The sequence below is a fragment of the Pseudophryne corroboree genome, chromosome 3 (genome assembly GCF_028390025.1).
Source record: "Pseudophryne corroboree isolate aPseCor3 chromosome 3, aPseCor3.hap2, whole genome shotgun sequence".
NCBI classification, from domain to species: Eukaryota; Metazoa; Chordata; class Amphibia; order Anura; family Myobatrachidae; genus Pseudophryne; species Pseudophryne corroboree.
In genome coordinates this window covers 105,102,479-105,128,529 of record NC_086446.1, presented here as the reverse complement: position 1 = coordinate 105,128,529, position 26,051 = coordinate 105,102,479, and the positions used below count along the sequence as shown (strand labels likewise).

At 49.8% G+C, this 26,051-nt stretch overlaps 1 protein-coding gene across 4 annotated transcripts in view; it reads left to right on the top strand.

Moving 5' to 3' along the window:
* The window catches only part of TDRD12 (tudor domain containing 12), a 614,823-nt gene that overhangs the window by 152,155 nt on the left and 436,617 nt on the right, over window positions 1-26,051 (top strand). The window lies entirely within an intron of this gene.

Sequence of the window (26,051 nt, the reverse complement as noted above, 5' to 3'; positions counted from 1 at the left end):
AGTAAAAGCTTTAGGACTAGCTGGTGTGCACTGGCTCTTCCCCCTATGACCCTCCTCCAAGCCTCAGTTAAGATTTTGTGCCCGAACGAGAAGGGTGCAATCTAGGTGGCTCTCCTGAGCTGCTTAGAGTAAAAGATTAAATAGGTTTTTTATTTTCAGTGAGACCTGCTGGCAACAGGCTCACTGCATCGAGGGACTAAGGGGAGAAGAAGCGAACTCACCTGCGTGCAGAGTGGATTGGGCTTCTTAGGCTACTGGACATTAGCTCCAGAGGGACGATCACAGGCCCAGCCATGGATGGGTCCCGGAGCCGCGCCGCCGGCCCCCTTACAGATGCTGAAGCAAGAAGAGGTCCATAAATCGGCGGCAGAAGACTTTCCTGTCTTCATAAGGTAGCGCACAGCACTGCAGCTGTGCGCCATTGCTCTCAGCACACTTCACACTTCGCACTTCGGTCACTGAGGGTGCAGGGCGCTGGGGGGGGGGGCGCCCTGGGAAGCAATGAATTTACCTTATTTGGCAAAAAATACATCACATATAGCTCCTGGGCTATATGGATGTATTTAACCCCTGCCAGTTTTCCAGAAAAAAGCGGGAGAAGAGCCCGCCGTGAAGGGGGCGGGGCCTATCTCCTCAGCACACAGCGCCATTTTTCCCACACAGCTCCGCTGGTAGGAAGGCTCCCAGAATCTCCCCTGCATCCTGCAACTACAGAAACAGGGTAAAAAAGAGAGGGGGGCACTTATTTGGCAAAATAACAGATATAAGCAGCTATAAGGGATAGACACTTATTGTAAGGTTGTCCCTATACATATATAGCGCTCTGGTGTGTGCTGGCAAACTCTCCCTCTGTCTCCCCAAGGGGCTAAGTGGGTCCTGTCCTCTGTCAGAGCATTCCCTGTGTGTGTGCTGGGTGTCGGTACGTGTGTGTCGACATGTATGAGGAGGAAAATGATGTGGAGGCGGAGCAATTGCCTATAATGGTGATGTCACCCACTAGGGAGTCGACACCTGAATGGATGACCGTAATTAAGGAATTACGTGACAGTGTCGGCACGTTACAGAAAACTGTTGACGACATGAGACAGCCGGCAGCTCAGTTAGTGCCTGTCCAGGCGTCTCAAACACCGTCAGGGGCTATTAAACGCCCGTTACCTCAGTGGGTCGACACGGACCCAGACACAGACACTGACTCCAGTGTCGACGGTGAAGAAACAAACGTATTTTCCAGTAGGGCCACACGTTACATGATCACGGCAATGAAGGAGGTTTTGCACATCTCTGATACTGCAAGTACCACAAAAAGGGGTATTATGTGGGGTGTGAAAACACTACCCGTAGTTTTTCCTGAATCAGATGAATTGAATGAAGTGTGTGATGAAGCGTGGGTTACCCCCGACAAAAAACTGCTAATTTCTAAAAAATTATTGGCACTATATCCCTTCCCACCAGAGGTTAGGGCTCGTTGGGAAACACCCCCTAGGGTGGATAAAGCGCTCACACGCTTATCAAAACAAGTGGCGTTACCGTCTCCAGAAACGGCCGCCCTTAAGGAGCCAGCAGATAGGAGGCTGGAAAATATCCTTAAAAGTATATACACACATACTGGTGTTATACTGCGACCAGCAATCGCCTCAGCCTGGATGTGCAGTGCTGGGGTGGCTTGGTCGGATTCCCTGACTGAAAATATTGATACCCTGGACAGGGACAATATATTATTGACTATAGAGCATTTAAAGGATGCATTCCTATATATGCGAGATGCACAGAGAGACATTTGCACTCTGGCATCAAGAGTAAGTGCGATGTCCATTTCTGCCAGAAGAGGATTATGGACGCGACAGTGGTCAGGGGATGCGGATTCCAAACGGCATATGGAAGTATTGCCGTATAAAGGGGAGGAGTTATTTGGGGGCGGTCTATCGGACCTGGTGGCCACGGCAACGGCTGGGAAATCCACCTTTTTACCCCAAGTCACCTCGCAGCAGAAAAAGATACCGTCTTTTCAGGCTCAGTCCTTTCGTCCCCATAAGGGCAAGCGGGCAAAAGGCCACTCATATCTGCCCCGGGGCAGAGGAAGGGGAAAAAGACTGCAACAGACAGCTTCTTCCCACGAACAGAAGCCTTCCCCCGCTTCTGCCAAGTCCTCAGCATGACGCTGGGGCCTTACAAGCGGACTCAGGCACGGTGGGGGCCCGTCTCAAGAATTTCAGCGCGCAGTGGGCTCACTCGCAAGTGGACCCCTGGATCCTGCAGGTAGTATCTCAGGGGTACAAATTGGAATTCGAGACGTCTCCCCCTCGCCGGTTCCTGAAGTCTGCTTTACCAACGTCTACCCCCGACAGGGAGGCGGTATTGGAAGCCATTCACAAGCTGTATTCCCAGCAAGTGATAATCAAGGTACCCCTCCTACAACAGGGAAAGGGGTATTACTCCACGCTGTTTGTGGTACCGAAGCCGGACGGCTCGGTGAGACCCATTTTAAATCTGAAAGCCTTGAACACTTACATAAAAAGGTTCAAGTTCAAGATGGAGTCACTCAGAGCAGTGATAGCGAACCTGGAAGAAGGGGACTACATGGTGTCTCTGGACATCAAGGATGCTTACCTCCATGTCCCAATTTGCCCTTCTCACCAAGGGTACCTCAGGTTTGTGGTACAGAACTGTCACTATCAGTTTCAGACGCTGCCGTTTGGATTGTCCACGGCACCCCGGGTCTTTACCAAGGTAATGGCCGAAATGATGATTCTTCTTCGAAGAAAAGGCGTCTTAATTATCCCTTACTTGGACGATCTCCTGATAAGGGCACGGTCCAGAGAACAGTTAGAGGTCGGAGTAGCACTATCTCAAATAGTACTACGACAGCACGGATGGATTCTAAATATTCCAAAATCGCAGCTGATTCCGACGACACGTCTGCTGTTCCTAGGGATGATTCTGAACACAGTACAGAAAAAGGTGTTTCTCCCGGAAGAGAAAGCCAGGGAGTTATCCGACCTAGTCAGGAAACTCCTAAGACCAGGCCAGGTGTCAGTGCATCAGTGCACAAGGGTCCTGGGAAAGATGGTGGCTTCTTACGAAGCGATTCCATTCGGCAGATTCCACGCAAGAACTTTTCAGTTGGATCTGCTAGACAAATGGTCCGGATCGCATCTTCAAATGCATCAGCGGATAACCCTGTCTCCAAGGACAAGGGTGTCTCTCCTGTGGTGGTTACAGAGTGCTCATCTCCTAGAGCAGGCCTGGCCAACCTGTGGCTCTCCAGCTGTTGTGAAACTACACCTCCCAGCTTGCTCTACCACAGTTTTAGCATTCCCTAATAGCACAACTGTGGCAAAGCATGCTGGGAATTATAGTTTTATAACAGCTGGAGAGCCACAGGTTGGCCAGGCCTGTCCTAGAGGGCCGCAGATTCGGCATTCAGGATTGGGTCCTGGTGACCACGGATGCCAGCCTGAGAGGCTGGGGAGCAGTCACACAGGGAAAAAATTTCCAGGGCTTGTGGTCAAGCATGGAAACGTCACTTCACATAAATATCCTGGAACTAAGGGCCATTTACAATGCCCTAAGTCAGGCAAGGCCTCTGCTTCAGGGTCATCCTGTATTGATCCAGTCGGACAACATCACGGCAGTCGCCCACGTAAACAGACAGGGCGGCACAAGAAGCAGGAGGGCAATGACTGAAGTGGCAAGGATTCTTCGCTGGGCGGAAAATCATGTGATAGCACTGTCAGCAGTGTTCATTCCGGGAGTGGACAACTGGGAAGCAGACTTCCTCAGCAGACACGATCTTCACCCGGGGGAGTGGGGACTTCACCCAGAAGTCTTCCACATGATTGTAAACCATTGGGAAAAACCAAAGGTGGACATGATGGCGTCTCGCCTCAACAAAAAACTGGACAGATATTGCTCCAGGTCAAGGGACCCTCAGGCAATAGCTGTGGACGCTCTGGTAACACCGTGGGTGTACCGGTCAGTGTATGTGTTCCCTCCTCTTCCTCTCATACCAAAAGTACTGAGAATCATAAGAAGGAGAGGAGTAAGGACTATACTCGTGGCTCCGGATTGGCCAAGAAGGACTTGGTACCCGGAAATTCAAGAGATGCTCACGGAAGACCCGTGGCCTCTACCTCTAAGACAGGACCTGCTCCAGCAGGGACCATGTCTGTTCCAAGACTTACCGCGGCTGCGTTTGACGGCATGGCGGTTGAACGCCGGATCCTGAAGGAAAAAGGCATTCCGGATGAAGTCATCCCTACACTGATCAAAGCCAGGAAGGATGTAACCGTACAACATTATCACCGTATTTGGCGTAAATATGTTGCGTGGTGCGAGGCCAGGAAGGCCCCTACGGAGGAATTTTAACTGGGTCGATTCCTGCATTTCCTGCAAACAGGACTGTCTATGGGCCTCAAATTAGGGTCCATTAAGGTTCAAATTTCGGCCCTGTCGATATTCTTCCAAAAAGAACTAGCGTCTGTTCCTGAAGTTCAGACGTTTGTCAAGGGAGTACTGCATATACAGCCTCCTTTTGTGCCTCCAGTGGCACCTTGGGATCATAATGTAGTGTTGGGATTCCTAAAATCACATTGGTTTGAACCACTCACCACTGCGGACTTGAAATATCTCACATGGAAAGTGGTAATGCTGTTAGCCCTGGCTTCAGCCAGGCGTGTATCAGAATTGGCGGCTTTATCCTATAAAAGCCCTTACCTAATTTTTCATACGGACAGGGCAGAATTGATGACTCGTCCTCAATTTCTCCCTAAGGTGGTTTCAGCATTTCACTTAAACCAACCTATTGTGGTGCCTGCGGCTACTAGGGACTTGGAGGATTCCAAGTTGCTGGACGTAGTCAGGGCCCTGAAAATATATGTTTCCAGGACGGCTGGAGTCAGAAAATCTGACTCGCTGTTTATCCTGTGTGCACCCAACAAGCTGGGTGCTCCTGCTTCTAAGCAGACGATTGCTCGTTGGATTTGTAGTACAATTCAGCTTGCACATTCTGTGGCAGGCCTGCCAGAGCCAAAATCTGTAAAAGCCCATTCCACACGGAAAGTGGGCTCATCTTGGGCGGCTGCCCGAGGGGTCTCGGCTTTACAACTTTGCCGAGCAGCTACTTGGTCAGGGGCAAACACGTTTGCTAAATTCTACAAATTTGATACCCTGGCTGAGGAGGACCTGGAGTTCTCTCATTCGGTGCTGCAGAGTCATCCGCACTCTCCCGCCCGTTTGGGAGCTTTGGTATAATCCCCATGGTCCTTTCGGAGTCCCCAGCATCCACTAGGACGTTAGAGAAAATAAGAATTTACTTACCGATAATTCTATTTCTCATAGTCCGTAGTGGATGCTGGGCGCCCATCCCAAGTGCGGATTGTCTGCATTACTTGTACATGGTTATTGTTACAAAAATCGGGTTATTGTTGTTGTGAGCCATCTTTTCAGAGGCTCCTTCTGTTATCATGCTGTTAACTGGGTTCAGATCACAAGTTGTACGGTGTGATTGGTGTGGCTGGTATGAGTCTTACCCGGGATTCAAAATCCTTCCTTATTGTGTACGCTCGTCCGGGCACAGTATCCTAACTGAGGCTTGGAGGAGGGTCATAGGGGGAGGAGCCAGTGCACACCAGCTAGTCCTAAAGCTTTTACTTTGTGCCCAGTCTCCTGCGGAGCCGCTATTCCCCATGGTCCTTTCGGAGTCCCCAGCATCCACTACGGACTATGAGAAATAGAATTATCGGTAAGTAAATTCTTATTTTAAAGACTGAACAGAAGAATCTGTTTGAAGACTTCAAGGGCTGCTGCTGGTAAAGTCTTAGAGACTTTCCAGCGTGCAGCTCCATCACCCCCAGCGGCGCTGTATACTCCCGCGCTGGGGTTGCCGGGTCACTGCAGCGGAGACGAAGGCTTCTTCCTAACTGTGAGTCACACACGCCGCCGTCTCCAGGATCGCGGGGCCGCAGACAAGGTGGAGGTAAGGATCTTCTGTGCCGCACTTTAGCGCGATCCAGCGTTGCCGTAGGAGGCGGGCCACCTGCGCGCTGATTACTGGGCAGCTTGCCTCCACTAGCCACCTGGGTATTAATTTGGGCACAGGTCAGGGGGTTTAAGTACAATTCCCCTGTTTTGTATTCTGCCCGCACACCCGGTGGGGATGCCAGCAGGGGGAGCAGACCGTACCTGATGCCCCTACACCCAGCCCCAGGGCGCCATTTCTACAATGTTCCCGCCCTGGAGCTGCTTCCTTCTCCTTCACTTCTGGTCAGCGGCCATTACAGATTGAGCCTTGCTGTTCCTGGGACTGCTGGGGCAAATCCTCCTCTGTGGAACCGCCTGACTGCCAGTGCTGTGCTTCCTACAGGACACTTGAGTATTCTACCTGTCACTGGGACTGTGTTAGTTAAGAAAGAGTGCGTACGTTCAGGGTTGTGTGGTACAAACACCCTGTGATATACATCCAGTACTTACTGTATTTGTTATATCTATAGTTATCACATATAGCCATACTGAGTATTACTTTGTATTGCTAGTCCAGTGCAGTTTATGGTACATAATGTCTGCATGGTACGCTTGTGACTATATATGTGTGTGTGCATGTAGCTGCTGCGAGGTTGCCTTATTGCAGGGTATTTCACTCAGCGTGCTATTCCTATATTGCTATATCTGAAGGGGCCAAGTGTTTCAGGTGTTTTTTCTATTTTCAATATAGGATTGTATCGCAAGATATACTGTTGGGTTATTTTTGCTTGTGATTTATAGTAACCATATATTCTATATCTATTGTACCTCCGGTCTGTGCCGTCTGAGAGTTCTTGCTAGGTATAGTGCTGCTACACCTTGTACCGGGTTGCCCATTATTGTGCACAAAGTTATGTCTGCTACACGTGGCAACGATGTTGGGGCCTCTCCCACACTGCGTGGTAGTAAGGCCGCTGACACAATGGAGGATAATTTAGCAGCTGAGAGTTCAGGTTCAGGGGCTCCCTTACCCCCCAGTGCGTCAGTAGAACCTGGCGCATCACAGGATCCGCCTTGGGCTACATTCTCCACATTGCTAAGCACGCTTGCGTCTAAATTGACGCCCCCTGTGGGACCACTTGTGCCACTGCGGCAGTTTATGGTGTGTAAAAATTGGGAAACCCCACCGCCTGTAGATTCTCATGTGCCGCGTATGGTTGTTTCCTCTGCTCTGCCAGTAACTACCGTCACCTCTCTGAAGGAACCGACTGATAGACGTGTGGAGGGCTGTTTAAAAGCGATTTATTCCCTAACGGGGGCTGTGCATAGGCCAACAATTGCAGTGACTTGGGCTGCTGAAGCTGTTGAAGCGTAGGCTCAGGAACTCGAGGCGGAACTGTCTTCCGACTTGTCTGAGCATGCTCGACAATGTCTCTCGTATATTGCCACGGTCTCTCTGTACCTTAAGGAGGCGGTCTCCGATGCTGGGGTGCTCACGACCAAGGCTGCTACTGCGTCCGTCTTGGCCAGACGTATCCTTTGGTTGAGATCCTGGTCGGTGAATTTGGATTCCAAGAAAACCCTGGAGGTGCTTCCTTTCAAAAGAGACATTCTCTTTGGAGAAGACCTAAATAAGATTGTGGCTGATCTGGCTACGGCTAAATCAGCTTGCCTACCTAGTACGGCTCCTTCTGCACAGAAGGCTTAAAATTATTTTCCCTCGGCCCTTTAGTCCTCCAGGTAAAGCAAAACGTCAGGCGTACCCAAAGCAAGCTCATGCTTCCAGACCAAACAAGCCCAGACCGAAGCGTGCCTGGGATGCCCGTCAGCCAGCTTCCAAAACTGACAAGCCTACTGCATGAGGGGCGGGTCTCCCTCTGGGGGATCCCAAGGTGGGGGGCCGACTTCTAGGTTTTGCCCAGGAATGGTTGAAGACCACTTCAGATGCCTGGGGGAGGGAAGTCGTTGCTCGAGGTTACGCCATATCCTTCAAGAATCGTCCCCCGCAGTGATTTTGCCTGACAGATGTGCCTCTGGATCTGGCAAAAGCTAACATGTTGCACTCAGTGGTACATTCTCTCCTGGTCAAAGGAGTGGTAGTACAGGTGCCTCTGGCTCAGAGGCAAGGGGTACTATTCAACCCTGTTTCTAGTCCCAAAACAGAATGGGTCCTCACGGCCCATTCTCAATCTGAAGTCCTTGAACAAGCATGTGCGGGTCTCCAAGTTTCGTATGGAAACTCTGCGCTCTCTTGTTCTGGCCATGGAGCCTGGGGACTATATGGTCTCCCTGTACATACAGGATGCTTACCTGCATATTCTTATTGCGGTTTCTCATCAACAGTACCTGCGGTTTGCGGTGGGCAACCGTCATTACCCTTTGGTTTGACAACTGCTACCCGTGTTTTCACCAAAGTAATTGCCGTCATGACGGCTAAACTCCGCCGTTAAGGGGTCAGGATCCTACCGTACTTGGACGATTTGTTGATCCTGGCAAATTCCCCAGAACTTCTCTTTTGTCATCTCGATTTGACGGTCCAGTGCATGGCAGGCTACGAGTGGCTGATCAACTGGAAGAAATCCTCCATGGTCCCTGCTCGGAGAATGGTACACCTGGGAGCGTTATTGGACACTCACAACCAATGGTTGTTCCTGTTTCAGGAGAAAGTACTTCCTATCTCATCCGCGAGTGTCGATTCATTCGGCAATGCAAGTGCTAGGTCTCATGGTGTCGGCTTTCGACATGGTGAAGTATGCTCAGTTCCACACTCGCCCTCTGCAGAAGTTAATTCTGACCCGCCTCACCAGATAAGATCTCACATGATCTCCTTGTCTCTGGATGTCCGCCTGTCGCTGAGCTGGTGGCTGCAGGACCATCAATTGAGTAGGGGCCGTCCGTTCTGGATATCCGACTGGGTCCTCCTGACAACGGATGACAGTCTGAGAGGTTGGGGCGCGGTGTTGGAACAACAATCTCTTCAGGGTCGGTGGACTAAGGAGGAGTCTCTACTCCCGATAAATATTCTGGAACTGCGGGCAGTGTTCAATGCGTTGACATTGGCACAGCATCTAATACAGAACAGACCTGTTCAGGTGCAATCGGACAACGCCACCACGGTGGCGTACATAAATCATCAGGGCGGCACTCAAAGCCGCATGGCGATGAGGGAAGTTTCAAGGATTCTTCAGTGGGCAGAATGCCATCTGCCGGCCATATCACCAGTGTTCATTCTGGGCGTTCTGTGCTGGGAGGCGGACTATCTCAGTTGTCAGGACGTACACGCCGGAGAATGGAGCCTCCATCCAGAGGTGTTTAAACTTCTCGTGGACAAGTGGGGCCTCCCAGATGTGGACCTGATGGCGTCTCGACACAGTCACAAGGTTCCGGTCTTCGGCGCAAGGACAACGGATCCTCAAGCAGCGTTCGTGGATGCTCTGTCAATCCCGTGGAACTTTCGGCTGCCGTACGTGTTCCCTCCGGTGTCACTCCTGCCCAGAGTATTACGAAAGTTCAAGCAAGAAGGAGGAAGCCTACTTCTGCTCGCTCCAGCGTGGCCCAGACGGCACTGGTTCTCCGATCTACAGGGCCTCTCGCTAGATTGTCCCCTTCTACAACGTCCAGACCTCCTCGTTCAGGGCCCTTGTGTTTACCAGGACTTGGCCCGTCTGGCTTTGATGGCATGGCTCTTGAGGCTTCCGTCCTGAGGTCCAAGGGTTTTTCTGAAGCGGTCTTTCAAACTATGTTGAAGGCCCGTAAGCCGGCTTCTGCTCGGATTTACCATAGGGTCTGGAATGCTTACTTTACTTGGTGTGCGTCTCGCAATCATGATGTTTTCAAGTTTAGCATGACCAAACTGTTGGCCTTCCTACAACAGGGCCTGGACTTAGGCCTGCGTCTGGCCTCCATCAAGGTTCACATTTCTGCCTTGTCGGTTTGGTTTTAGAGAAAGATTGCTGCCCTTCCGGATGTTCATACATTCACTCAGGGCGTGTTGTGGATTCAGCCTCCTTATGTGCCTCCTGTGGCCCCTTGGGATCTATCGGTGGTACTGGAGGCCTTGCAAGAGTCTCCATTTGAACCTCTTGTCTCTGTTGACATTAAGTGGCTTTCCCTTAAGGTGTTGTTTTTGCTAGCTATTGCGTCAGCTAGAAGGGTCTCGGACTTGGGTGCCTTATCCTATAAGTCTCCTTATTTGAGTTTTCACCGTGACCGGGCGGTGCTTCGTACTCGCCCTGGTTATCTGCCCAAGGTGGTGTCTTCCTTCCGCCTTAACCAGGAGATTGTGATTCCGGCCTTTAATTTTCCTGAGCTGTCCTCCAAAGAGCGGTCTTTGGCTGTGGTACGGGCTCTCCCTACCTATGTGAAGAGAACTTCCTCCATTAGGAAGTCCGATTCTCTTTTTGTGTTGTTTGGTTTTCACAAACGTGGCTGGCCTGCTTCCAAGCAGACTTTGGCCAGATGGATTAGAATGGTGATTGTACATGCTTATGTACAGGCTGGTCGTCCAGCTTCTGCTACCATTTAGGCCCATTCTACTCGGTCGGTTGGACCTTCTTGGGCGGCCCACCGTGGTGCGACCCTTGAACAATTGTGCAAGGCAGCAGGGTCTATTCAGTCAGATCATGGCCTGATGCAAGTGTCTACTTCAGTAGTATGATAGGACAACTGTATAATGAAAGCCAGGCAAGTTAGTTCTTCTCTCCAATCTGGTTACTACTGTCAGAAGAGTCCTGAGGTCTGGAGGAGGCCTTGTCTCTAACTTGAGATGTTGTGTTGCATCATCTTCCATTCCAGACAAGTCAGTGTCAGATGTTGATGCTTTGGTTAAGGCTGTAAAGACCGCCCTCCGAATTAATGACACGGACACAACGTCAACTGCGGAGGTGCCACATTTAAGTGAAAGAAGAAAGAGGTGTCTCTATTTCCCTCCTCTTTACAATTAGAGGATCTCCTGGCTGAGGCCTGGTTACATCCTAATAAACACTTTCTACCATCGACTTGAATCTTGACACATTTTACCTTCTTTCATCCATGGACAGGGTAATGTGTGATATTCCTTCACAAGTAGATGCGCATATTGCTGGTTTTGTCAATTCCACAGCTCTGCCTATCCTAAACATGGCCCCTCTCAAAAGACCCTACTGATTGGATACCTGTTAAATTTCCTTAAGTCCATTTCTGTCAATTCAGGGGAAGTCTGAGGTCAAACCAGAAGTCACCAGTCCTGGTCAACCCGCCGTCCGGCTCCCAAAACTGCTGATAAGCCTTCCGTATGACTGGACAAGCCCCCACCTGGGACCCTCCAGTGTGGGAGGCAATCTTCTGCTCTTTTCCAAGGCCTGGCTGCAGACCACTTCAGATACTTGGGTAAGGGGCGTAATTTACCCTGGTTACGCTCTAACCTTTCGGGAACGTCCTCTCAGCTAATTATTTTTCACACTTCTTTCTTCAGATCTGGGAAAAGCAATGGCCTTAACTGCGCTCTATACAGTCCCTCCTGACCTCCCACACAGATTCTCTAGCATTACTTCTTGTACCCCCTTCTCAAAGAGATTCTGGTTCTCACGCCAACCTCCTTTCTGGTTCAGAAACCGGACCGTTACTACCACAATAGGCTCAACCTAAAATCTCCCCACCAGTATTTCAGAGCTCCAAAATTCCAGATGGAGTCAAGTCGCTCAATCATTTTAGCAATGAAACTGGGGGATTTCATGGCTTCATTGGATGTCCAGGATGCATATTTGAATACACCCATCTGGTACCACCATCAAAAGTTCCTCAGGTTTGCGTTCAGAGCCGATCACTACCAGTTTCGGGCCTTGCATTTGGACTTTCCAAGGCACCACCTAGTCCTTCAGGACACATTCGGCTCAACGGGGATGTCAATTAATCCCACGGATGGCTGATCAAATGATGGAAATCCTAATTTCTCTAACGTCCTAGTGGATGCTGGGGACTCCGTAAGGACCATGGGGAATAGACGGGCTCGGCAGAAGACAGGGCACTTTAAGAAAGAATTTGGATACTGGTGTGCTCTGGCTCCTCCCTCTATGTCCCTCCTCCAGACCTCAGTTTGAATCTGTGCCCGGACGAGCTGGGTGCTACTTAGTGAGTTCTCCAGAGCTTACTATAAGAAAGTATTTTGTTAGTTTTTTTTATTTTCAGAGAGATCTGCTGGCAACAGACTCTCTGCAGCGTGGGACCGAGGGGAGAGAAGCAGCCCTACTCACTGAAGATAGGTCCTGCTTCTTAGGCTACTGGACACCATTAGCTCCAGAGGGATCGTACACAGGATCTCACCCTTTGTCGTCCGATCCCGGAGCCGCGCCGCCGTCCCCCTCGCAGAGCCGGAAGACAGAAGCCGGTGACAGAAGCAAGAAGATTTCAAAAGCGGCGGCAGAAGACTCCAGTCTTCAAACTGAGGTAGCGCACAGCACTGCAGCTGTGCGCCATTGCTCCCACATTAAACCCACACACTCCGGTCACTGGAGGGTGCAGGGCGCAGGGGGGGGGGGGGGGGCGCCCTGGGCAGCAATTAGGAACCTCTTGGCAAAAAGCAGCATATATACAGTTGGGCACTGTATATATGCATGAGCCCCCGCCATTATTTTACACACAAACGCAGGACAGAAGCCCGCCACTGAGGGGGCGGGGCTTCTACTTCAGCACTCACCAGTGCCGTTTTCTCTCCACAGCTCCGCTGAGAGGAAGCTCCCCAGGCTCTCCCATGCAGAAACACGGTAGAAGAGGGTAAAAAGAGAGGGGGGGGGGGCACATAAATTAGGCGCAAAAAGCTTTATATACAGCAGCTACTGGGTTAACACTAAGTTACTGTGTGATTCCTGGGACATATAGCGCTGGGGTGTGTGCTGGCATACTCACTCTCTGTCTCTCCAAAGGGCCTTGTGGGGGAACTGTCTTCAAAAAAGAGCATCCCCTGTATGTGTGTGGTGTGTCGGTACGCTTGTGTCGACATGTTTGATGAGGAAGGCTATGTGGAAGCAGAGCGGGAGCAAATGAATGTGGGGTCGCCGCCGACGGCGCCGACACCTGAGTGGATGGATATGTGGAAGGTTTTAAATGATAATGTTAATTCCTTGCATAAAAGGTTGGATAAAGTAGAAACCTTAGGACAGTCGGGGTCACAGCCCATGCCTGATCCTGTGTTGCAGAGGCCGTCAGGGTCTCAGAAGCGCCCACTATCCCAAATTGTTGACACCGACACGGAGTCTGACTCCAGTGTCGGCTATGATGATGCAAAGTTACAACCTAAATTGGCTAGAGCTATACGTTATATGATTATAGCAATGAAGGAGGTGTTGCCCCTCACAGAGAAAACCCCAGTCCCTGACAAGAGGGTTCATATGTATGGGGAAAAAAGGCAGGAGGTGACCTTTCCCCCTTCACATGAGCTAAATGAGTTATGTGAAAAGGCTTGGGAATCTCCAGATAAGAAACTGTAGATTTCCAAACGGATGCTTATGGCGTATCCTTTCCCGCCAACGGACAGGTTACGCTGGGAATCCTCCCCTAGGGTGGACAAAGCTCTAACACGCTTATCCAAGAGGGTAGCCCTGCCGTCACAGGATACGGCCACCCTAAAAGATGCTGCGGATAGAAAGCAAGAGGGTACCCTGAAGTCCATTTACACACATTCAGGTACCTTACTAAGGCCGGCAATTGAGTCGGCCTGGGTGTGTAGTGCTGTAGCAGCGTGGACGGATTCCTTATCTGAGGATCTGGATACCTTAGACAAGGATACTATATTAATGACCCTGGGGCATATAAAAGACGCTGTCCTGTATATGAGAGATGCTCAAAGAGACATTAGCCTACTGGGCTCTAGAATAAATGCAATGTCGATTTCTGCCAGAAGGGTCCTGTGGACTCTGCAATGGACAGGTGATGCCGACTCAAAAAGGCACATGGAGGTTTTACCTTACAAGGGTGAGGAATTGTTTGGGGAGGGTCTCTCGGACCTGGTCTCCACAGCTACTGCTGGAAAGTCAAATTTTTTGCCATATGTTCCCTCACAACCCAAGAAAGCACCGTATTACCAAATGCAGTCCTTTCGTTCACAAAAAGGCAAGAAAGTCAGAGGTGCGTCCTTTCTTGCCAGAGGCAAGGGTAGAGGAAAGAAGCTGCACAACACAGCTAGTTCCCAGGAACAGAAGTCCTCCCCGGTTTCTACTAAATCCACCGCATGACGCTGGGGCTCCACAGGCGGAGCTAGGACCGTTGGGGGCGCGTCTCCGAAATTTCAGCCACAAGTGGGTTCACTCCCAGGTGGATCCCTGGGTAATAGAGATTGTGTCTCAGGGATACAAGCTGGAATTCGAAGAGATGCCCCCTCACCGATACCTCAAATCGGCCCTGCCAGCTTCCCCCTTAGAGAGGGAAATTGGGTAAGCTGCAATTCACAAATTGTATCTTCAGCATGTGATGGTCAAGGTTCCCCTCCTTCAACAAGGAAAGGGTTATTATTCGACCATGTTTGTGGTTCCGAAACCGGACGGTTCGGTCAGACCCATATTGAATTTAAAATCCCTGAACATATACCTGAAAAGGTTCAAGTTCAAGATGGAATCGCTCAGAGCGGTCATCGCAAGCCTGGAAGGGGGGGATTTTATGGTGTTTCTGGACATAAAGGATGCATACCTTCATGTCCCCATTTATCTACCTCATCAGGCGTACCTCAGATTTGTGGTACAGGATTGTCATTACCAATTCCAGACGTTGCTGTTTGGTCTCTCCACGGCACCGAGAATTTTCACCAAGGTAATGGCGGAAATGATGGTGCTCCTGCGAAAGCAAGGGGTCACAATTATCCCATACTTGGACGATCTCATAAAGGCGAGGTCCAGAGAGCAGTTGCTGATCAGCGTAGCACACTCTCGGGAAGTGTTACAACAGCACGGCTGGATTCTAAATATTCCAAAGTCGCAGCTGATTCCTACGACGCGTCTGCCCTTCCTGGGCATGATTCTGGACACAGACCAGAAGAAGGTTTTTCTCCCGACGGAGAAGGCTCAGAAACTCATGAAACTGGTCAGAGACCTCTTAAAACCAAAACAGGTGTCGGTGCATCACTGCACGCGAGTCCTGGGAAAGATGGTGGCATCGTACGAGGCCATTCCCTTCAGCAGGTTCCATGCGAGGACCTTTCAATGGGATCTGTTGGACAAGTGGTCCGGAACACATCTACAGATGCATCGGCTGATCACCCTATCCCCCAGGGCTATCTCTTCTGTGGTGGCTGCAGAGTGCTCACCTTCTCGAGGGCCGCTGATTCGGCATTCAGGACTGGGTCCTGGTGACCACGGATGCAAGCCTCCGAGGGTGGGGGGCAGTCACACAGGGAAGAAATTTCCAAGGTCTGTGGTCAAGTCAGGAGACTTGCCTTCACATCAATATCCTGGAACTAAGGGCCATATACAACGCCCTAAGTCAAGCGGAGACCCTGCTTCGCGACCAATCGGTGCTGATTCAGTCAGACAACATCACCGCAGTGGCTCATGTAAACCGCCAAGGCGGCACAAGGAGCAGGGTGGCGATGGCGGAAGCCACCAGAATTCTTTGCTGGGCGGAGAATCACGTAAGAGCACTGTCAGCAGTGTTCATTCCGGGAGTGGACAACTGGGAAGCAGACTCCCTCAGCAGGCACGACCTCCACCCGGGAGAGTGGGGACTTCATCAAGAAGTCTTCGCGCAGATTGCAAGTCGGTGGGAACTGCCACAGGTGGACATGATGGTATCCCGCCTCAACAAAAAGCTACAGAGGTATTGCGCCAGGTCATGAGACCCTCAGGCGATAGCTGTAGACGCACTAGTGACACCGTGGATGTTCCAGTCGGTTTATGTATTTCCTCCTCTTCCTCTCATACCCAAGGTGCTGAGAATCATAAGAAAAAGAGGAGTGAGAACAATACTCATTGTTCCGGATTGGTCAAGAAGGACTTGGTATCCAGAGCTGCAAGAAATGCTCACAGAGGACCCATGGCCTCTGCCTCTAAGACAGGACCTGTTGCAACAGGGGCCCTGTCTGTTCCAAGACTTACCGCGGCTGCGTTTGACGGCATGGCGGTTGAACGCCGGATCCTAGCAGAACAAGGCATTCCGGATGAAGTTATTCCTACGCTGATAAAGGCTAGGGAGGACGTGACGGCTAAACATTATCACCGTATATGGCGAAAATATGTTGCTTGGTGTGAGGCCAGGAATGCCCCTACGGAGGAATTCCAGCTGGGCCGTTTCCTTCACTTCCTACAGTCGGGAGTGACTTTGGGCCTAAAATTGGGTTCCATTAAGGTCCAGATTTCGGCCCTATCCATTTTCTTTCAAAAAGAACTGGCTTCTCTTCCTGAAGTCCAGACGTTTGTAAAGGGAGTGCTGCATATTCAGCCTCCTTTTGTGCCTCCAGTGGCACCTTGGGATCTTAACGTGGTGTTGAGTTTCCTGAAGTCACACTGGTTTGAGCCACTCAAAACCGTGGAGTTAAAATTTCTCACATGGAAGGTGGTCATGCTATTAGCCTTGGCTTCAGCTAGGCGTGTGTCAGAATTAGCGGCTTTGTCACATAAAAGCCCCTATCTGGTTTTCCATATGGACAGGGCAGAATTGCGGACCCGTCCACAATTTCTGCCAAAAGTGGTGTCATCTTTTCATATGAACCAACCTATTGTGGTGCCTGTGGCTACTCGTGACTTGGAGGATTCCGAGTTACTAGATGTGGTCAGGGCTTTGAAGGTTTATGTAGCCAGAACGGCTAGAGTCAGGAAAACTGAGTCGTTGTTTATCCTGTATGCACCCAACAAGCTGGGTGCTCCTGCTTCAAAGCAAACTATTGCTCGCTGGATCTGTAACACGATTCAGCAGGCTCATTCTACGGCTGGATTGCCGTTTCCAAAATCAGTAAAAGCCCACGCCACAAGGAAGGTGGGCTCTTCTTGGGCGGCTGCCCGAGGGGTCTTGGCATTACAGCTTTGCCGAGCGGCTTCTTGGTCGGGTTCAAACACTTTTGCAAAGTTCTACAAGTTTGATACCCTGGCTGAGGAGGACCTTGTGTTTGCTCATTCGGTGCTGCAGAGTCATCCGCACTCTCCCGCCCGTTTGGGAGCTTTGGTATAATCCCCATGGTCCTTACGGAGTCCCCAGCATCCACTAGGACGTTAGAGAAAATAAGATTTTACTTACCGGTAAATCTTTTTCTCGTAGTCCGTAGTGGATGCTGGGCGCCCGTCCCAAGTGTGGACTACTTCTGCAATACTTGTATATAGTTATTGCTTAAATAAGGGTTATGCTTGGTTGCATCAGGGTTGATCTGATGCTCCGTTGTTGTTCATAGGGTTAACTGGGTAAGTTTATCACAAGTTATGCGGTGTGATTGGTGTGACTGGTATGAGTCTTGCCCTGGATTCCAAAATCCTTTCCTTGTACTGTCAGCTCTACCGGGCACAGTTTCTCTAACTGAGGTCTGGAGGAGGGACATAGAGGGAGGAGCCAGAGCACACCGGTATCCAAATTCTTTCTTAAAGTGCCCTGTCTCCTGCGGAGCCCGTCTATTCCCCATGGTCCTTACGGAGTCCCCAGCATCCACTACGGACTACGAGAAATATATTTACCGGTGAGTAAAATCTTATTTTCTCTTACGTCCTAGAGGATGCTGGGGACTCCGTAAGGACCATGGGGAATAGACGGGCTCCACAGGAGACATGGGCACTAAAAAGAACTTTAGGTATGGGTGTGCACTTTCTCCTCCCTCTATGCCCCTCCTCCAGACTTCAGTTTAATACTGTGCCCATAGGAGACTGGGTGCACTACAGGGAGCTCTCCTGAGCTTCCTGAAAAGAAAGTATTTTGTTAGGTTTTTTATTTTCAGGGAGACCTGCTGGCAACAGGCTCCCTGCATCGTGGGACTGAGGAGAGAGAAGCGGACCTACTTAAATGCTAGGCTCTGCTTCTTAGGCTACTGGACACCATTAGCTACAGAGGGAGTCAGAATGCAGGTCTTCCCTAGCGGTTCATCCCGGAGCCGCGCCGCCGTCCTCCTCGCAGAGCCGGAAGATAGAAGCCGGGTGAGTATAGGAAGGCAGAAGACTTCAGAGCTTCGGAGAGGTAACGCGCAGCGGTAACGTTGCGCGCCATTGCTCCCACAACACATACACACAGCGCACACTGTGGGGTCAGGGCGCGGGGGGGCGCCCTGGGCTGCAATGTAGTCCTCAGCACTGGCTTTTAGGAATATAATTACTCAGTTTGATACTATTTCAGAGCACCCGCCAGTTTAAAGAAAGAGCGGGACCGAAGCCCGCCACTGAGGGGGCGGGGCTTCGCCCTCAGCACTCACCAGCGCCATTTTCTCCTCAAGCACACGCTGAGAAGTTGGCTCCCTGGACTTTCCCCTGCTGATCACTGGTGACAGAGTGTTTTAAAGAAGGGGGGCACATAATTGGGCGCAGTGAATAGCGATGGTTCTGGGTGATATTTTTCTTTTTCCCAAGATTATTGGCGCTGGGTGTGTGCTGGCATACTCTCTCTCTGTCTCTTCAAAGGGCCTTGTGGGGTAACTGTCTCCAGATAGAGCTTTCCCTGAGTGTGTGGTGTGTCAGTACGTGCGTGTTGGCATGTCTGAAGCGGAAGGCTCTCCTAGGGAGGAGGTGGAGCGCATGAGTGTGGTGGCGCCGTCGGCAACGCCGACACATGACTGGATGGATATGTGGAATATTTTAAATGCAAATGTGAATTTATTGCACAAACGTTTGGACAAAGCAGAGTCCAGGGACAACACAGAGGGTCATACCCTGCCTTTCCCTATGTCACAGGGACCTTCTGGGTCTCAAAAGCGGTCGCTTTCTCAGTTAGTTGACACAGATACCGACACAGAGTCTGACTCTAGTGTCAATTATGATGATGCGAGGTTGCAGCCAAAATTGGCAAAGAGTATTCATTATATGATTATTGCTATAATGGATGTGCTGCATATTATAGATGACCCCGCGGTGCCTAATCCTAAGATCCACATGTTTAAAGAAAAGAAGCCTGAGGTTACTTTTCCACCTTCTTTTGAATTAACTGAGTTATTTGAAAGTGCTTGGGAAACTCCAGATAAGAAGCTGCAGATTCCCAAAAGGATTCTTATGGCGTATCCTTTCCCTATCAAGGACAGGATACGGTGGGAATCCTCCCCAAGGGTGGACAAGGCGTTGACGCGCCTTTCCAAAAAGGTGGCGCTGCCGACTCGGGATACAGCGGCCCTCAGGGATCCTGCTGACCGCAAGCAGGAAACTACCTTGAGGTCAATTTACACACATACCGGTACATTACTCAGACTGGCGATAGCGTCGGCTTGGGTTTGTAGCGCTGTACTAGCGTGGACCGATACCTTATCTGCTGATATGCATACGATGGATAAGGAAACTATTTTATTGACCCTGGGACATATTAAGGATGCGGTCTTTTATATGAGAGAGGCTCAAAGGGATATCGGCATACTGGGGTCCAGAGCAAACGCTAAGGCGATTTCTGCCAGGCGGGCACTGTGGACCCAACAGTGGTCGGGTGATGCCGACTCAAAACGGCATATGGAGGTTTTGCCGTACAAGGGTGAGGATTTGTTTGGTTAAGGTCTCGTGGACCTAGTTTCCACAGCTACTGCTGGTAAATCGACTTTTTTACCTTATGTTTCCTCACAGCCTAAGAAAGCGCCACATTATCAAATGCAGTCCTTTCGGCCGCATAAATCCAAGAGAGCTCGGGGATCTTCCTTTCTTGCCAGAGGTAAGGGGAAGGGGAAAAAGCTGGCAGCTACAGCCAGTTCCCAGGAACAGAAGTCCTCCCCGGCTTCTACTAAATCCACCGCATGACGCTGGGGCTCCGCTGGGGGAGTCCGCTCCAGTGGGGGCACGTCTTCGTCTTTTCAGCCAAGTCTGGGTTCACTCTCAGGTGGATCCCTGGGCAATAGACATTGTTTCCCAGGGGTACAAGCTGGAATTCGAAGAGGTTCCTCCTCGCTGGTTTTTCAAATCGGCACTGCCGACTTCCTCCCCAGAGAGGAAGTTGGTTTAAGCAGCAATTCAAAAATTGTGTCTCCAACAAGTGGTGGTCAAGGTTCCCCTGCTGCAGCAGGGGATGGGCTTTTACTCAACCCTGTTTGTGGTCCCGAAACCGGATGGTTCGGTCAGACCCATTCTGAATTTAAAATCCTTAAACCTATACTTAAAGAGGTTCAAGTTCAAGATGGAGTCGCTCAGGGCGGTCATTGCAAGTCTGGAAGGGGGAGATTATATGGTGTCTCTAGACATAACGAATGCATACCTTCATGTCCCCATTTATCAACCTCATCAGGCGTTCCAGAGATTTGTGGTGGAGGATTGTCACTACCAATTTTAGACGTTGCCGTTTGGGCTGTCCACGGCCCCGAGAATTTTGACCAAATTAATGGCGGAGATGATGGTGCTCCTGCGCAAGCAAGGCGTCACAATTATCCCATACTTGGACGATCTCCTGATTAAAGCGAGATCGAGAGAACAGTTGCTGGTCAAAATATCACTCTCCCTGAGGGTGTTACAACAACACGGTTGGATTCTAAACCTGCCAAAGTCACAGTTAGTTCCAACAACCAGATTGCCTTTCTTAGGCATGATTCTGGACAAGGAACAAAAGAGGGTCTTTCTCCCGACAGAAAAGGCCCAGAAACTGCGGGACTTGGTCAGGGACCTGTTGAAGCCAGACAGGGTGTCGGTACATCACTGCACGCGAGTGCTGGGGAAAATGGTGGCGTCTTACGAGGCCATTCCATTCGGCAGGTTCCATGCCAGAACCTTTCAGTGGGACCTTCTGGACAAGTGGTCCGGGTCACATCTACAGATTCATCAGATGATCCGCCTGTCCCCCAGGGCCAGGGTATCTCTCCTGTGGTGGCTGCAGAGTGCTCACCTTCTAGAGGGTCGCAGGTCTGGAATCCAGGACTGGGTTCTGGTGACCACGGACGCGAGCCTCCGAGGATAGGGAGCAGTCACACAGGGAAGAAACTTCCAGGGTCTGTGGTCAAGTCAGGAGGCTTGTCTACACATCAACATTCTGGAATTAAGGGCCATATACAACGGCCTTCGTCAGGCGCAGACCTTACTTCAAGGTCTACCGGTTCTGATTCAGTCAGACAACATCACAGCAGTGGCTCATGTAAACCGCCAAGGCGGCACAAGGAGCAGAGTTGCAATGGCAGAAGCCTCAAAGATTCTTCGATGGGCGGAGAGTCATGTAAGCGCTCTGACAGCAGTCTTCATTCCAGGAGTAGACAACTGGGAAGCAGACTTCCTCAGCAGACACGATCTGCATCCAGGAGAGTGGGGACTACATCAGGAAGTCTTCGCAGAGATTGCAAGTCAGTGGGGTCTGCCTCAAATAGACATGATGGCTTCACGCCTCAACAAGAAACTTCCGAGATATTGCGCCAGGTCAAGGGACCCTCAGGCGATTGCAGTGGATGCACTGGTGACACCGTGGGTGTTTCAGTCGGTTTATGTGTTTCCTTCTCTCAAAGATACTGAGAAGCATAAGACGAAGAGGGGTTCAGGCGATTCTCATCGTTACAGATTGGCCTTGAAGGGCCTGGTATCCGTATCTACAGGAAATGCTCTCAGAAGATCCGTGGCCTCTTCCTCTCAGGGAAGACCTGTTACAACAAGGGCCCTGTCGGTTCCAGGACTTACCGCGACTGCGTTTGACGGCATGGCGGTTGAACGCAGGATCCTAGAGGAGAAGGGCATTCCGGAGGAGGTCATTCCTACTCTGATAAAGGCTAGAAAGGAGGTGACATCGAAACATTATCACCGTATCTGGAGGAAGTATGTGTCTTGGTGCGAAGCCAAGACTGCTCCTCCGGAAGAGTTCCATCTGGGCCGTTTTCTCCACTTCCTGCAAACAGGAGTGAATTTGGGCCTAAAGTTAGGCTCCATTAAGGTTCAGATTTCGGCCTTATCCATTTTCTTTCAAAAGGAATTGGCTTCTCTTCCAGAAGTCCAGACTTTCGTGAAAGGGGTGCTGCATATCCAGCCTCCTTTTGTGCCTCCAGTGGCACCATGGGACCTTAACGTGGTGTTACGGTTCCTTAAGTCTCACTGGTTTGAACCGCTTCAAACAGTTGAATTGAAGTATCTTCCTTGGAAAGTGGTCATGTTATTGGCCTTGGCTTCGGCACGGTGTGTGTCAGAGTTGGCGGCTTTGTCTCACAAAAGCCCTTATCTGATTTTCCATGTGGATAGGGCTGAGTTGCGGACTCGTCCCCAATTTTTGCCTAAGGTGGTTTCTTCTTTTCATATGAACCAACCTATTGTCGTGCCTGTGGCTACAAGGGGCGTGGAGGATTCCGAGTCCCTAGATGTGGTCAGGGCATTGAAAATTTATGTGGCCAGAACGGCTTGGGTTAGGAAAACAGAGGCTCTGTTTATCCTGTATTCATCCAACAAGGTTGGTGCTCCTGCGTCTAAACAGACTATTGCTCGCTGGATCTGTAACACGATTCAGCAGGCTCATTCTACGGCTGGATTGCGTTACCGAATTCAGTTAAGGCCCATTCCACTAGGAAGGTGGGCTCTTCTTGGGCGGCTGCCTGGGTCGTCTCGGCATTACAACTTTGCCGAGCCGCGACTTGGTCGGGTTTTAAACACTTTTGCAAAATTCTACAAGTTTGATACCCTGGCCGATGAGGACCTTATGTTTGCTCATTCGGTGCTGCAGAGTCGTCCGCACTCTCCCACCCGTTTTGGAGCTTTGGTATAATCCCCATGGTCCTTACGGAGTCCCCAGCATCCTCTACGACGTAAGAGAAAATAAGATTTTAAACCTACCGGTAAATCTTTTTCTCGTAGTCCGTAGAGGATGCTGGGCGCCCGTCCCTGTGCGGACAACATCCTGCAGGACTTGTATATAGTTGTTGCTTACATAAGGGTTATGTTTCAGTTGGATCAGTTTTGTGATAATGTCGATATTATCTTAAACCATAAAGCTATACCTTAAAACACACTTTTACCATGGAGCCGCTACGGCCGCTAGACTTAATACACACGCTACGCACTTCGCACGCTATTTGCGTACAGAGTCCCGTACATTGTACGTACTTAACGTACACACGCCGCGCTGGGTGTACAGAGTACGCACAGCGTGCGCACACACTTAATAAACTTTAAACCTTATCCGTAATGCAATGCAATGTTATTCTTACACTCTAAACCTTGTGCCGCAAAGCACTGTAATGATGATACACCTTAACCCTTACGCAGCGCTGAAGGTATAAAGTACCCGCTATGCGTACACACCTTATCAATACACTTTAAAACCTTATACAGTTAAATACACTTTAAACCCTAGCAGGGAAATGAGGACACAACACCAATTTGTAGTTAACCGCTGGGTTCTAAGGCCACAGTGGATTATTGAAAGGGGATAACAGTACAAGTTATACACTACAAGGCTAACAAGATAAATCTACAACAGAATAATGGCTACAGTCAATGTACATACGTGAGAATATTCGCTTGCGCAACCTGGACCAGTACTCCGCATATCAGGTAGATAGCGTTCAGAGTCTTCTGACCAGCCAGGCAGCAACAGGCTTTTTATACACAACTTCCATATACAATACAATGGTCACTGTAATCCCTTTGTCTATTGGACACAGAGATGCATCTTTACATTACAGGAGAGGTCTGTCAAAGTCAGAAAAATATCACGCTGCACACTGCCATATATGCACCTCATGCGTGTGCCCGCTGCACGTGCATGAGCCCTCCCGTGCGTGCGTATACTCGCGGTCGCTTGCACTCGCGGACGCGCGGTATGCGCATTTACGGTAGAGTTTGTGTTCGTCTAGCGGGCGACTCAATCGTAACATATTTTATTCATATAATGTATTTTGTAGATTATGGTCCCTTTGATAGAATCTGAAAGTTTAGTTAATGTAGTATGTTCGGGGACAAAGAGATCCCTCTTTGTTTGATACGAAGGGTCAGACAGGGGTTACACAGTGGTGTTTAGTATCCATCGGAAGAGAATATAATTAGCAATATTCCGGTGTTGGTTTGAAGCGGATTAATCGCTCGTGCGTATAGTTATGGACATAAGAAGTTTATGGACATTTACTATATTTGCACTTTATTACCCATGCGGCGGGAAACCCAGTTTCCCACCCACCTGAGCAGTTAGGAATAGTCACAGCCCACCTGTATGAACCAACCTATGATCTTTTGTTATAATGCGAAGACGGATTCCTGTGTCCAATGAACAATAAGAATGTAGGGACCATTGTACTGTATTGTGTGTAGTGTATAAAAGGACAAGCCGATCTGGGTCAGCTCTCTACTCTCCTCAACGGTTCTCATTGCTGATAATCGGGAGCTGGATATCCAGAAAGGCGCTTGCGATTGTTTCCCCTGGTGCGTAAGTTCTCTGCAACCATATTGTCTCTTATTTAATGTTATAAGCCATTCTCTCTCTCCTCCCCCCCCCCCTTAAATGTAATTGTATCTTTATTGTATTTTATGTGTAGTGATTCGGTTAGGTATTTTATGTTATCTTGGTAGTGTATAACTTGTATTGTATTATTCTTTTGCGATTGAACGTTCATTCATTTCCTTAAAAGGCGTTAGACCCTTAGACCGGTATTTGAGTGTTTATTATATTGCTAAAGGGTTCTCAGAGCGTCACAGACGCTCATACAGCTTTGAAACTAACAAGGTTACATTGTGTTGCATTTACACCTTATCACTGCACAAGGGTTTACAGTATAAGTACATTGTTTATGGTATAGTTATAAAGGTTTAGCTCTGTGAGCGTCAGCGCCGCTTGTGATCTCCTCGTGGTCTCGAGCGTCCGCTACGCTGATAGCGTATCATTACGTTAGTCGGCAGCCTATAGCGTGCTTGCCTTTACGTTCTAAGCCGTGAGCGAACGTGCCGCTCGTGCGTCTCGTCCACGGCTAAGCGTTCGTTACGCTACGTGCGTACTCTTACGGTATTCCATACGCCAATTGCGTACTGTGTTCTTTAACCTTTTAGAGTGTTTTATACAAGGTATAGAATAGGCATTGTCAGGTCATAGGTTGATTTGAAAAGGTGGGCGATGTCTTTCTCAACTGCTCTTGTGGGTGGTATCCTCTGGATTCCCGCCGCATACATAATATACAGTAAATACAGTTTATATCTATATTCTACTTCTGCACATAACTATACGCAGGAACATGCAATCTTTCTCTAACCAACACCGGAATGTTACTCTTAAAATACCCTACAGCTGGATACTAGACATCACCTTATAACCTTTGTCTGTCCCTTCCTATCATGCAAAGGTGAATCCCTTAGTCCTGGAATCATTTAAACTGTTGATACTTGCTGATGTGGTGTAGGGGAGCTATGTGTACAAAATGCACTATTTGGGTTAAATATGTAATGTTCTGATAACCCTCTATGCGCTCACAAACCCCGCCGTAAATACCCATACCACGCGCATGATCGCAGGAGCGATCCTACGCAAATTGCGGATATGTGCATGCACGGCGGAATAAGTGCACGCGCAGCAGGCATGTGAGTGTGGTTAGTACATGATGTATGCGTCACAATATTTTTCGACTTTGACAACTGATACTGGTTTTGTTTCATACTGTTGACTGGTTCGTATATCCCAGGTTATACGGTGTGAATGGTGTGGCTGGTATGAATCTTGCCCTTGGATTAACAAAAATCCTTTCCTCGTACTGTTCGTCTCCTATGGGCACAGTTTCTCTTACTGAGGTCTGGAGGAGGGGCATAGAGGGAGGAGCCAGTGCACACCCATACCTAAAGTTCTTTTTAGTGCCCATGTCTCCTGTGGAGCCCGTCTATTCCCCATGGTCCTTACGGAGTCCCCAGCATCCTCTACGCACTACGAGAAAAAGATTTACCGGTAGGTTTAAAATCTTATTTTCTGCAGCGGGGTACACTGGGGTTCCACAGGGATAACAGCGGGGTGTAGTGTTGGATCTTGATCCGAGGCACCAACAGGCTAAAAGCTTTGACTGTTCCCAAGATGCACAGCGTCGCCTCTATAACCCTGCCTCCGTG